Below are 13,226 nucleotides of genomic sequence, written 5' to 3' on the forward strand. Positions count from 1 at the left end.
AAATATGTGTAAAAGAAACTAGCATTTAGTTATTCTTTGTCTGTTGTCTCCTCTGTCGCCCCATTTGTGTCCCTCCCTGATCCTCCTAGCCCCCTTTGTCCTGGCGGATCACCCATGCCTTATTCCCAGATGGCCTGCCCCTTAAGAGATCATTCAAAACCTCCTCAAATATATGGGCTAAAAACACTCTAATATGTTATTTCTCCCCTCAGGTTCGCATTTTAATGGCAATCCTTAAAAACCTAAAAGCCTTAGAAACCAGAAGAAATCAATGTTTAATGATGGAACTTGAAACATTGTGACAAAGGAGAAGGAGCTGAAAGGAATTTTTGGACATCACTGAGTGCAACCAATTCATCTTCTGCATGAGCAAGCTTAGAAGGAGAGAGAGAAACGACAGGTGTCACACTACAGCCCCAGGTCAGTAACTCAGGCAGGGATTCAGGTTAACAGACTCATAACAGGATGCTCTGCCTAATGTGCCATTTGTTTTGAGGGAAGACTCAGCAGTAGCTACCTTACTATCAGCAGCTAAGATTTGCTGTCCTTTCTACCCAATGCTCGTATCCAATAGCAGCTGTATCAGTTCCTGAGCTCAGCACTCTGCTGAGCCTCTCATCCTACAGAGCAGTATACTAAATTGATATTTAGCACCTAAAAATAGCAAGGACACTGGCAATGCCTTACTAGGAGAATACTCACTAATCAATTACTATCAAACAATTATGCCTTCTTCTGGGACCATCCTGTTGCAAGAAGGGATTAATTGGTTTTATTTATTTATCTATTTATTTATTTATTTTTTATTTATTTTTGAGACAAAGTCTTGCTCTGTCACCCAAGCTGAAGTGCAGTGATGCAATCTCAGCTCACTTCAACATCCCCCTCCCGGGTTCAAGCGATTCTCCTGCCTCAGCATCCCAAGTAGCTGGGATTACAGGCACATGCCACCATGCCTGGCTAATTTTGTATTTTTAGTAGAGACGGGGTTTCACCATGTTGGCCAGGCTGTTCTTGAACTCCTGACCTCGGGTGATCCACCTGCCTCGGCCTCCCAAAGTGCTGGGATTACAGGCATGAGCCACCACGCCCGGCCGAGCTTTATTTTTATTTTACCCCATTCTGAAGAAGCAGCCGAGCTTTAAAAGCAAATATTTTAAAAAAGGAAGAAAGAGACGTAGCAAGTGTCTACTATATTTTTTCCCCATCCCAAGTTAACTCAGAGGTTGGAAAAGACTGTCTTCCCTCTAATTATAGGCCTTATGTTAACTTAGAAATTTGGACTTTAGTTTCTAATGGTGAGAGAGAAAATAAAAGATGCCAGGAACCTGCTGGGTTCTGTGGCATGTGTTTGTAATCTCAGATATTTGGGAGGTTCACGTGGGAGGGTGGAAGGCTGAGGTGGTAGGATGGCTTGAGGTCAAGAGTTACCAGTCTAGGCAACATAGTGACCTCATCTGTACAAAGTAGGAAACATTAGCTGGGCTGTAATCCAGCTAGTCAGAAGGTTGAGCCCAGGAGTTCGAGGCTGCAGTGAGGTATCATTGCTCCACTGCACTTTAGCCAAAGTGACAGAGCAAGATAAAAATTTAAAAAATGCCAAGAACCTAGAAATCACCTGTATTTTGGAGGGCTTATTTAGAAAACTATGGAATGTATATGGCACATATAACCTACAAAATGATATAATTTTGCCTGAGTTAAACCTCTTCTTGCAAGTCATATAGGTGCCCTTCAGCCCTGACCCTCAATTTGTCATCTCTCAGACCTTGATTTTTGTAAAGCTTTAGGTATTTGGCAATATAAGTTTGGTCCTCCTTTAAACAATTAAGAAAGCCATTCTGGGTAACCAATTCTTTTGTAAAGGACCAATTCAAAACAAAGGAAGGGGGAGAGGCAAAAAGATGAGGTAAGATAATGAATTATTTTAAATTATAAGGCCAAGAATGGGAGAGGGGACATAGGGGTGGTATCATAGAAACAGTAAAAGGAAAGTGGGAAGATCATATTTCAAAGACATAAAAAAAGTGTAAAGATGATGAGAGAAACTGTAATAAAATTGTCAAAGGAAGATCAGAGACAAGGCAAGCTAAGCAAGTTAAATAAAAAATAGAATTTGCATAAGAAGGGATTTAAAAGACTTGAAAAAATACAAAGTAAAAGATCTAATAAAGATTATTGGAAAACAAATGAACATGGCAACGCCAAGGTTCTGCAAAGAACAATAAATGCATTACAGATTATAAAAGTACTGCGAGAAAAACATCAGAGAGAAACTGCATGGCGAATTAAAAAAAAAAATCAGAGGAACCAAGAAGATGAAGACAAAAAGGATAAAAGTGTTGAGGAAGTGACAGATATTAAGACAATACACAGAAGGCATGCGAGCACTACTCACACACTACTTTAAAAAAAAAAATCAGAGGAACCAAAAGATGAAGACAAGAAGGATAAAAGTGTTGAGGAAGTGACAGATATTAAGACAATACACAGACAGCATGAGAGCACCACTCACAGCATAGAAGAGCAAAAGTGGGTGATGGGTGTAAGGAAAATGTAAACTGCAAATAGGCTGAGTTTTGATTTTGTTTTTAAATCTACTGCAAAAGCATTTGATATTGCTTGAATGAGCATCAACAGGATGATAAAAGTATTCTTAAACTGTAATTAAGAGTTATTTATACATAAAAGCAGCTATTGCAATATTAGAAAATTTATGTCAGGGACACTTATATCACCATAAATATCCAACGAGATGATTCTGCCTGCATTCACAATTTAGCTACATTATCAACCTCCCTGAAGAGGAGCAAAAGAAAATGGTTGTGAACTTTTTCTTTACACATATGACATGAGTTTTAGGACATTTGAAAGAACAGGACTGAGTTCTAAGTACATTGCTATCAAAAATATGGTAGCACGTTCTCTTCTACACCATCCTTCCTCCAACTCCAAGACCCAAGTAAAATTATAAAGTCTGAAGAATTGCCTGCTCCACAATGCTCAGACATCCCTGTCTCATGTACCATGAGCGTTGACACCTATTGATCCAGGGTCTTTCTCTGGTACCCTTTACTTTGGACAATGCCCACATCAGTGCAGCATATCAGACGTCAGAAGTGTAGGCCATTGCTTCCAGACAGAATGCGAATTCTCTCTTCAATTAACAATGGGTGGAGAACTCTCTTGATTCCACCGTCTGATGGCCTTCTCATTATATTATAAGAATCTTCTAAGTTTATAGTATTATGGAATTCTAGATTGGAAAGAGACTGGGAATATCAAATAATCCACACTATTATTTCACAGATGTGGAGAGATCAAGGCCAACAGTGGTGAAGTGACTTTCTTAATCCAAAAGGTGACACTCGTATATCAGAACCTCTCCTGGGTGCCCTATGAGAAAAATACATTTTATTTAGATAGATTATACAAAAAAACTCTTAAAACTGTCATAGGAGAGTAAAGGAATTGACATAAAAATTAAGCAGATATAAAATATTTGGCTTATGGAAAATCAAACATATTTCATTGCACTAAGCGAGTAGCTCCCAAACTTTCTTGATCTTCAGTGCTCACAATGTCTCAATGATTTTTTATAGCATACTTGGGCAAAAATGAAGACCTAACAGTTCAGTTTATTAAAGTAGATCCAAACACCTTAGCAAGTATTTATGTCTTAACAACTTATTAGCACCCCAAAAATATAATACGTAAAATAAAAATATATTCTTATTTCATTCTTATCCCCAAAACTGTAGTCACCTCTTATCCACAGTTACACTTTCTGCAGCGTCAGTTAACGCCATCAGCTGTGATCTAAAAACATTACAGTATTTTGAGAGAAAGAGGAGAAAACATTCACATAATTTGCATTACAGTATGTTGTCATAATTGTTCTAACTTATCATTAGTTACTGTTTCTAATCTCTTACTGTGCCTAACTGATAAATCAAACTTTACTAGAGATATGTATGTATAGGAAAAAACACAGTATGTATATGGTTTCGTACTGTCCGTGATTTCAGGCATCCATCGGGGGTCTTGAAATGTATTTCCTATGGATAAGGGGGCACTAGTCTATTTGGGGTTGGCATGTGAGCACTGTTAGGCACCGCACGACTTCTCAAACCTTAGAATCAGATTGCATATAGCCATCTTCATTTCCTGTTCCACCCCAATTTTCATCCCATATTTGCTTTTTATCATACCTGCTACAAACTGAACTTCACAAAGATATGTCATTGAAAGGAAGGTGCCATGACATGGTATTGAATACCTCTGCACAGTGTTTGGAAAATACAGGTCAAAATCTTTGCTTCGATCTTAGAGGAGTATTTCTCTTCCTTAATGGTGACGAAGAGGAAGGGATTAAACCCTAACAACACATCAAAAGTATTTTTCTATTGTATTCTATTATATTATGCCAAAAAACCCTCTGGGGTCTCTATTTTATAAGTTGCATAAGAATTTCCTAACTAGCCTGCTCAGTTGTCTTTAGAATTGGAGTCAGCCAAGGTCTGGAGCAAAACTTTAAAAATCTCTAACTAGAGTCAAACCATTCAGGGTATATTCAGGATTTGTTTGTTTTCTTTGTTTTGATGAAATTCCAAAGCAGGAGGCAAAAAAGCACATCCTATAAAATAAAGAACAATTTCAGCTGAATTTCTGTTAATGACCTAATAGGTCTTCATAATATTAGTGGGTAATTTCCCCTCTCATACCTGATTTGATCCTCACAACAATCATATAAAAGGCAAAGGCATCATTAGTATTTCTATTTTACCTACCATGGTTTTATAAGAATGATAGTAAGTAATCAGTACATTAATTGATAAATCAAAAGGTTTTATTGAGTACTTTGCCTGTATTCGGCAATATGCCAAAAACTGCAGCATTCAAGAGGAGTATAAAACATGCTTTCACCCCTAAAGAAGACCTTATACTAACTGTTGAAAGATGGTCTATATACATTCAACAATTAATAAGTTTATAGAAAGCAATAGTGACAATAACTTTATAGAACAATTAACGAATGAAACAACCTGGCAGTTGTGCAGTGCTGACAATAAATACAAAGTGAGTTAAACCACAAAGAGACCAATGTGGCTGCAGTGCTCCTGCAGTACTGAGCTTTATGCTCAGTACTAAGGTCACCAGTAAAGAATCTCAAGGACACTCCAAGTTCGCTTACCTGATTTATGTCTGGAATAACTGGGAGGACTCAAATGAAGGTGAACAGCATGGTTTTTAATTTCAGTTTTTATATTGCTGCAGTCAACAGCAATATAGTGTAGTAGACAAAGTTGCTTGTCACTTTATCAATCTTCATATTGCAATCAAGAAGTTCTAACCCTAAGCAAATAGAAGTAAGTAGATGAATTCTTCCCAGTAATTGACTAAAAAATCTTCAGACTTTATTTAATATAACTATAATGGGGGCAGGAAAATGGGCACATATATTGGAATGATGGATAAAAAAGAATCCTGGAATTGTACCTTATTTCAATGAAACTTATTATATCTTAAAGATCAGGGATGAGTAATATAGAACAGACAATAAACAAGTGCAGGGTCACTTTCAGACACAATCTGGGTCGGCTTCCAGGTTGAAAGGAAACAGCACGTAACTCAGGTATACTTGAGAGAACACATTTTGGCTCACCACCAAGAGGCTGGATGGTTTAAGGTACAGGTAAAAGGTCTTCACCCCCACAATTAAGTCAACAACACAGTCATGGCAAAAACAAAAAGCAACAAAAAACAAACAAACAAACAAAAACCCTTCTCAAATACTCTAAGCTGAGCATGTCTGCTTCTTCTTGCCCCTTAAATGTGATATTTTCCACAGTTAGAAACTTTGTGCTCCCTTTCCTCTTCTTATTCTACACTGTCTTCCTTAGCCATATCATACACTCCCACATCTTTAGCTACTACCTAAAATTTAGATTCTAAACGAGAAAGATGCCAATTTTGACCTTTAACCCCTACATACTCATCTGAATATTTGACATCTCATTTTATTTTTCTCTTTAAACACCCTTCTTTGTTTCCTTCTTTCCTTCCTTCCTTCCTTCCTTCCTTCCTTCCTTCCTTCCTTCCTTCCTTCCTTCCTTCCTTTCTACTTTCCTTCCTTCCTTTCTTCTTCTTTCATTTCTTCCTTTTTCCTTTCTTCCTCCTACCTCCTCTTTCTTCCTCTCTTTCTCTCCTTCCTTCCTTCCTTTCCCTCTTATTACCAAGATCTCTCTCTATTCTAGCCTCTTCTTTGCTTTAGATTCACAATTTTCCCCCTCACTTCCACCATGGCGTTGCTTATTATTATTACTATTTCCATTATAAACTATTAAAATATATGTAATATTAATTCATATATTTAATTATAAATGGTTATTTTTGCTAGTAAACAAATATAAAAAAACAGTAACATTTAGCCACATTTGCTGCATATCTTTTTTACACAAAAATTAAAGTAGCATAGTTTTTATTATTTGATTTTAAATTTGAATTCTAAAATTTTAATATGATTTGATTATTCCCCTGACAAAAACTTAAAGATAACATCACAAACTCTTTTTTTTTTTTTTTTTTTTTGAGACAGAGTCTTGTTCTGTCCCCAGGCTGGAGTGCAGTGGCACAATCTCAGCTCACTGCAACCTCTGCTTCCCGGGTTCAAGCGATTCTCCTGCCTCAGCCTCCCGAGTACCTGGGACTACAGGCACGTGCCACCAAGCCCAGCTAATTTTTGTATTTTTAATAGAGACGGGATTTCACCGTGTTGGCCAGGATGGTCTTGATCTCTTGACCTCGTGATCCACCCTCCTCGGCCTCCCAAAGTGCTGGGATTACAGCCGTGAGCCATCGCGCCAGGCCAACATCATAAACTCTTTCACATAACTTACCACCTTATCGTGATCTTTCTCCCCTCTACTTCCTCCTCTCTAGCCTCACTTTGGCCCACCTCCCAGGTGCCCTGTCTTCCTACCTACCAAACCACTAGCAACGCCTTTGCATGGGCTGCTCCTTTTACTGGAAATATTCTTTCCCACGGTATTCAGCTTACCTTTCAAAACTTAACTGACACCTACGTAACAAAACAAGTAGTATAAAACATATACACACCAAATCTTTCTACCTCTAAACCTCATCTATATTTGTTTTAACATATCCTAGAGAAAGCTTGTGTGATGAGGATGGAGCAGACGCAAAAGGTCATCTGGTGCAATGGATACTAAGAAAAGAAGGTACTTGATCCCGTGCGCATATAAAAAAATCAAGCAGGCAAAAAAATTCACAAAACTCCTGGGACACCCGGGAACCAAGGACAGAGGTCAGGGGGCTGAAGGGAGACAACATCTATAATAATGATCAAGATAACAATCTCTAAGGTCAGACTTTCCGAATTCAATTCTAACTCTACCACTCTCCTGCCAGATAAGATTAAGCAAGTTATGCATCCTCTGTGCTTTGGTTTCCTCATCTAAAGAGGATACCTCCTGCATATGGTTGTTGTAATGGTTAAATATGATAATCCATATCAAACTGATGGAAAGAAGTTGACACATAGTAAACTTTAAATAAGTATCAGCTAGTATTTTCATTACTCATTACATAGCCAAAGATGAGTAAAACAATGACTTGCTGGGAAACAAGCTAGTCTGATAAAATTCAGATCTTAGACCACAAAAAAAGGAGGAAATCACACAGAAACTTTTTGGAGAAATACAGTTTTCAAAATAATATGCTGGAAATAATTTATTATTATTAAAATGGTATATAATAGAAAGGGCACCCCATGAATTAATATTAAAAAAAAAAAAAGCTAATGCTGGGCGCAGTGCCTCATGCCTGTAACCCCAGCACTTTGGAAGACCAAGGCAGGGGGATTGCTTGAGCAAAGGAGTTCAAGACCAGCCTGGGCGACAAAGTAAGACCTTGTCTCTACAAAAAAGAATATAATTAGCCAGTAATTGAATTGTTTGTAACACAAAGGATAAATGCTTGGAGAGATAGATACCCTATTCTCCATGATCTGATTATTTCACATCGCATGCCTATATCAAAGCATCTCATATACCCAGTAAATATATACATCTACTGTGTACCCACCAAAATTAGAAATTTAAAAATTTTCAAGAAGTTAGCCAGGCCTAGAGGCACACACCTGTAGTCCTAGCTACTCGAGAGGCTGAAACAGGAGGATAGCTTGAGCTCAGGAGTTTGAGGCTGCTGTGAGCTATGATCAAGCACTGCATTCCAGCCTGGGCAACAGAGCAAGACCCTGTCTCAAAAATAAAATAAAATAAAATAAAATAAAATAAAATAAAATAAAATAAAATAAAGTTAAGTTCAACTTTAAAAAAAGAGGTTTTGAAAGACATTTTCTAAAGGAAAAGATAACAGACCTTTAGCTTGGTATTGAAGACACAGTGATAATGAATGAAAGCTATCTGGACAAATTTGTCAACCCCTCTTTAGATAGACAGATAGATAGATGGATGATAGATAGATAGATAGATAGTAGATAGGTAGATAGATAGACAGACAGATAGATAAAGAAACATCGTTAAGGGGAAATTGGAGTCTAAGAGAAGTAAGGAGCTGAGCTCAAAGTACTGAGATCCCTAAAATATGAGCAGGAAACTTTGAAAATGCAGCTTTATGATTGGGAAAGAATGAAATTGAGATAATGCAATTTCAAGGAGTAGAAAAAGGTAAGTTGTTGAAATTATTAAAAGTGAGTTTGATACCCATTCCGCTCCACAGTTTAGAACTCACCAATGAAACAGTGCTCTGTGAGCACTTAGAGAGGAAAGCAGGATGTACCGAGCTATTTGACTGTATCTCTAGAAGAAGACTGTCTAGAACAAGGGAAGAGAGAGAAACACTCCATCCTGGGCCATAAATTCACTTAGGGACACCATCTCTTCAGTGTGACAACCTGGAGGTCATTCAAAATAGAATATCAAAGTAGTGGACATGTTCAAAGCAACATTGTAAGAGAAGGAATAGCATAATCAAATTGCTGCTGTTTTGCTATTTTTTACAGTTTATTATTTTTAAAATGTAAATTTCTGTATACTTTTAAATATTAGAACTAAAAATTTATGGGAATCAGTGTTAACTCTTCCCCCCCCCTTCTTTGTTAAGTTTTCATTTTATTTTTAATAGCTTCATTCAGATATAATTAACATGCCATACAGCTTACTCATGTAAAGTGGATAATTCAATTTTTTAACGTACTCACAGAGTTATATCACCATTATCTCAATAAAATTTAGAACATTTTTATCATATATCTCGTTTTGACAGAGATCTCATTGAATAAGTAGGTCAGTATGAGAAGTATTGCCATTTTGACAATATGAAATCTTCTATTTTGACAATATGGAGTCTTTCCATCATGAACATGGAATATTTTCTTTATTTATTTAGATCTTCTTTAATTTCTTTAAAAAATGTTTTGTAGTTTTAGAGTAAGTTTGCACTTTTTTCATTAAATTTATCCCTAAGCATTTTATTGTATTGTTTTCTCAATTCCATTTCCAGATTGATCATTGCATATGTATAAATACACAATTGATTTTCACATACTGATTTTGTACACTGCAATCTTGATGAACTTGTTTATTTGTTCTAATATATTTGTGGTGCGTTCCTAAAGATTTTTCTGCATACAAGATTATGTCATCTGATTTTGGGGAGAAAGCATTCAGTCTTTCACCATTAAGTATAATGTCATCTGTGAGTTTTTCTTAGATGACTTTTATCAGGTTGAGGAAGTTCCCTTTAATTTATAATATGTTGAGTGTTTTGATCATAAAATTGTATTACATATTATTAAATTTATTATTATGTCTATTAAGATGATCATATTGTGTCTGTTCTTTATTCTGTTGTTATAGTGTATTACATTAATTGATTTTTGAATGTTAAATCTACTTTGCATTCCAGGGATAAATCCCACTTTGTCAGGGTGAATAATTGTTTTATATGTTTCTGGAATTAGTTGGACTATATTTCCTTGAGTATATTTTGTGTTCATATTTATAAACAAGGGTGGTCTGTAGCTTTTTTTTTCTTTAGATGTTTGTTTTTCTCTGGTTTTGGTATCAGAGTAATACTGACTTCATAGAATGAGTTGAGAAGTGTTTCTCCTCTTACATTCTTGGAAAAGTTTGTGAAGAATTGATTTTAATTCTTTAAATGTTCACGAGTGAAGCCATCTAAATCCAGAGCTTTTCTTTGTTGGCAGCTTTTGATTACTTGTTCTTGGTCTATCCTACATTCTGTGTCGTCTATATTCTATATTGTCTACTTCTTCAAAAGTCACTTTGAATAGTTTGTTTATTTTGTGGTACTTGTGTATTTCATCTAAGTCATCTAATTTATTGGCATGCAGTTGTTCAAAATATTGCTTTATTATTCCTTTTATTTGTATATAGTTTGCAATAATGTCCCATCTTACATTTATGAATTTATAATTCCATTAGTTTTGCATGTTGTTTTATCTCCCCACCTCCCCCTTCTCAAGGTTTGTCCATTTTGTTCATGTCTTCAAAGAACAAGAGTGTGAATTCACTGATTTTATCTATTTTATTTTTAATATTCTTCACTTCATTTCCACATTAGTTCTTATTATTTCCTTCTTTTTGCTTGCTGTAGGGTTTGTTTGCTCCTCTTTTTCCAGTGTCTTGAAGTTGAAGTTTGGGTTATTAATTTGAAATCTTTCCTCTTTCTTAGGAAAGGCATGTAGAACTGTAAATTTACCTCTAAGCACCTGCTTAGCTGCACTCTACACATTTTGATGTGTTCAGTCTTTATTTTCATTCAGAGTATTTTGATTTCCTTTTTGACTTTTTTCTTTGACCCATTGGTTATTTAGGAGTCTGTTTTTTAATTTCCACATTATTTGTGAGTTCCCCAAATCTTTTTCTGTTATTGATTTCTGATTTCATTATGCTGTGAATGGAGAACATACTTTGTATTATTACTATTATTTTAAATTTATTGAGCTTTTTCTTTGTTTTGTTCCTTCTTTTCCTTTTCTGATTTTTATTGGGTAGAGTGTTCTAAAGACATCATTAAGTGTAATAAATTTATGTTGCTATTTTAATCTTCAATTTCCTTGTTGATATTTAGGCCAGTTGTTCTGTCCATTAATGAAAGTAATGTATTAAAATCTTTAAATATTATGGTAAATTTCCCCTTTTTCTCTTCACTTTGGTAAGGTATTTTCTTTATATATTTTAATTATTTGTTCTTCAATACATGCATGTTTTCAATTGTTATACCTTCCTGATCAATTTATCCTTTTATCCTTATAAAAGTCCCCTTTTTATCTCTAGTAACTTTTTGTTTTGAAGTCTATTTTGATTTATACTACTATAGTTGCTATAGCTATCTGTAATTACCTTTTGCATGATAAAATTTTTTCTAACCTTTTACTTTTATCTTTGAATCTAAAGTGTGTCTCTTGTAAATAGTATATAGTTTTTTTAAATCAAATCTGATGAACTCTGCCTTTTAACTGGATTGTTTAATCCATTCACACTTGTTATTTTTTACATAATTTGATTTATACCTGCCATTTTAATTATTGCTTTACATGTCTCTCATATCTATTTTGTTCCTCTTCTCTCATTGCTTTCCTTTTCCTTAAGCAAATATTTTCGAATAAGGCACTAAATTTCTTTAGTAATTTGCTCTTTTTTTTTTTTAAGTAGCTTCTTTGTGGCTATTCTGCAGCTTCCCACATACATCATAACTTACCAGAACCAGCTTCAGGTTTACACTACCTTATTTCCATTAAGACATATAAACATTATTCCTGTATATTTCTATTTATTTTTCTTATTTCTGTGGTATTACTGTTACACACATTGTATCTAATAATGGTACAGATCCAACAATATATTGTTATGATTATTACTGTGTATAATTTTATGTCTCAAAGAAGCTGAGAGGAGGAAAGAAAGTAAGAAAAAAAACTTAAATAAGAATGTTCACATTCTTATTTAAGATTTCTAATTATCTTCATTACTTCTTGTGGATTTTAAAGTTGCCATCTGGAGTCATTTCCTCGGCCTAATACAACTTTACTCCCACCTATTATATCTTCTTTACTTGTTCAATAATGGTTTCCTTTAGTTATTTAAACATATTTATAATGGCTACTTTTGTTGTCTTTTTTCTCTTAAATCCAACTTCTGGTCACTCTTATAGGCAGTTTCTGTTGCATGCTTTTTTTGTTCTAGTATATGGGTCATATTTTTATATTTGTGTAGCTCATAATTTTTTGTTTTTGGAAACTGGACTATATATATGTTTTGGGGGTGTGTGTGTGTATGTTTTTGAGGGAGCCTCGCTCTGTCACCCAGGCTGGAGTGCAGTGGTGGATCTCGGCTCACTGCAATCTTTGCCTCCTGGGTTGAAGCAATTCTCCCACCTCAGCCTCCCAAGTAGCTGAGATTACAGGTGCCCACCACCATGGCTGGCTAATTTTTGTATTTTTAATAGAGATGGGGTTTCACCATGTTGGTGAGGCTGTTCTCAAACTTCTGACCTCAGATGATCCACCTGTGATCCACCTGCTTCAGCCTCCCAAAGTGCTAGGATTATAAGAGTAAGCCACCACACCCTGCCTAAAATGTATTATTTTGACAACTCTGGGTATTGCCTCTCCCCTGGGGCTTATTATTGTTGTTTGTCTATTTATTTTTTCGTGACTCATTATTTTAGTGACATAGCTTTTCCTTCCATGGTGTTAAGCTTCTGATGATGCTCCTCAGTGAGGTGCAGCTTAGGATAGTCTCAGAGTTTCCAGATAAAAGTATGTCCCAGTCAAACCTTGCTGTCAACCTTGTGGGACCTTAAACAGTGAATCTAGCTGGTACGGTTTTGTCAGTGTCCCCACCCAAATCTTATCTTGAATTCCCACGTGTTGTGGGAGGTAATTGAATCATGGGGGCAGAACTTTCCTGTGCTGTTCTCATGATAGTCTCATAAGATCTGATGGTTTTATAAGGTGGAGTTTCCCTGCACAAGTTCTTTTTTTGCCTGCTGCCATCCATGTAAGATGTGACTTGCTCCTCTTTGCCTTCCGCCATGATTGTGAGGCCTCCCCAGATATGTGGAGCTGTGAGTCCAATTAAACCTCTTTCTTTAGTAAATTGCTCAGTTTTGGGTATATCTTTATTGGCAGCATGAAAACAGACTAATACACCAGC

At 35.8% G+C, this 13,226-nt stretch overlaps 1 long non-coding RNA gene across 1 annotated transcript in view; it reads left to right on the forward strand.

Moving 5' to 3' along the window:
* The first annotated feature begins 218 nt into the window (after nucleotides 1-218).
* LOC129491499 (uncharacterized) overlaps nucleotides 219-13,226 on the forward strand; it is a 93,293-nt gene continuing 80,285 nt past the window's right edge. The window contains exon 1 of the long non-coding RNA XR_008660566.2: nucleotides 219-420. This is a non-coding gene — a long non-coding RNA (uncharacterized lncRNA). The remainder of the gene's footprint in view (nucleotides 421-13,226) is intronic.

The sequence above is a fragment of the Symphalangus syndactylus genome, chromosome 10 (genome assembly GCF_028878055.3).
Source record: "Symphalangus syndactylus isolate Jambi chromosome 10, NHGRI_mSymSyn1-v2.1_pri, whole genome shotgun sequence".
Classification (NCBI taxonomy): Eukaryota; Metazoa; Chordata; class Mammalia; order Primates; family Hylobatidae; genus Symphalangus; species Symphalangus syndactylus.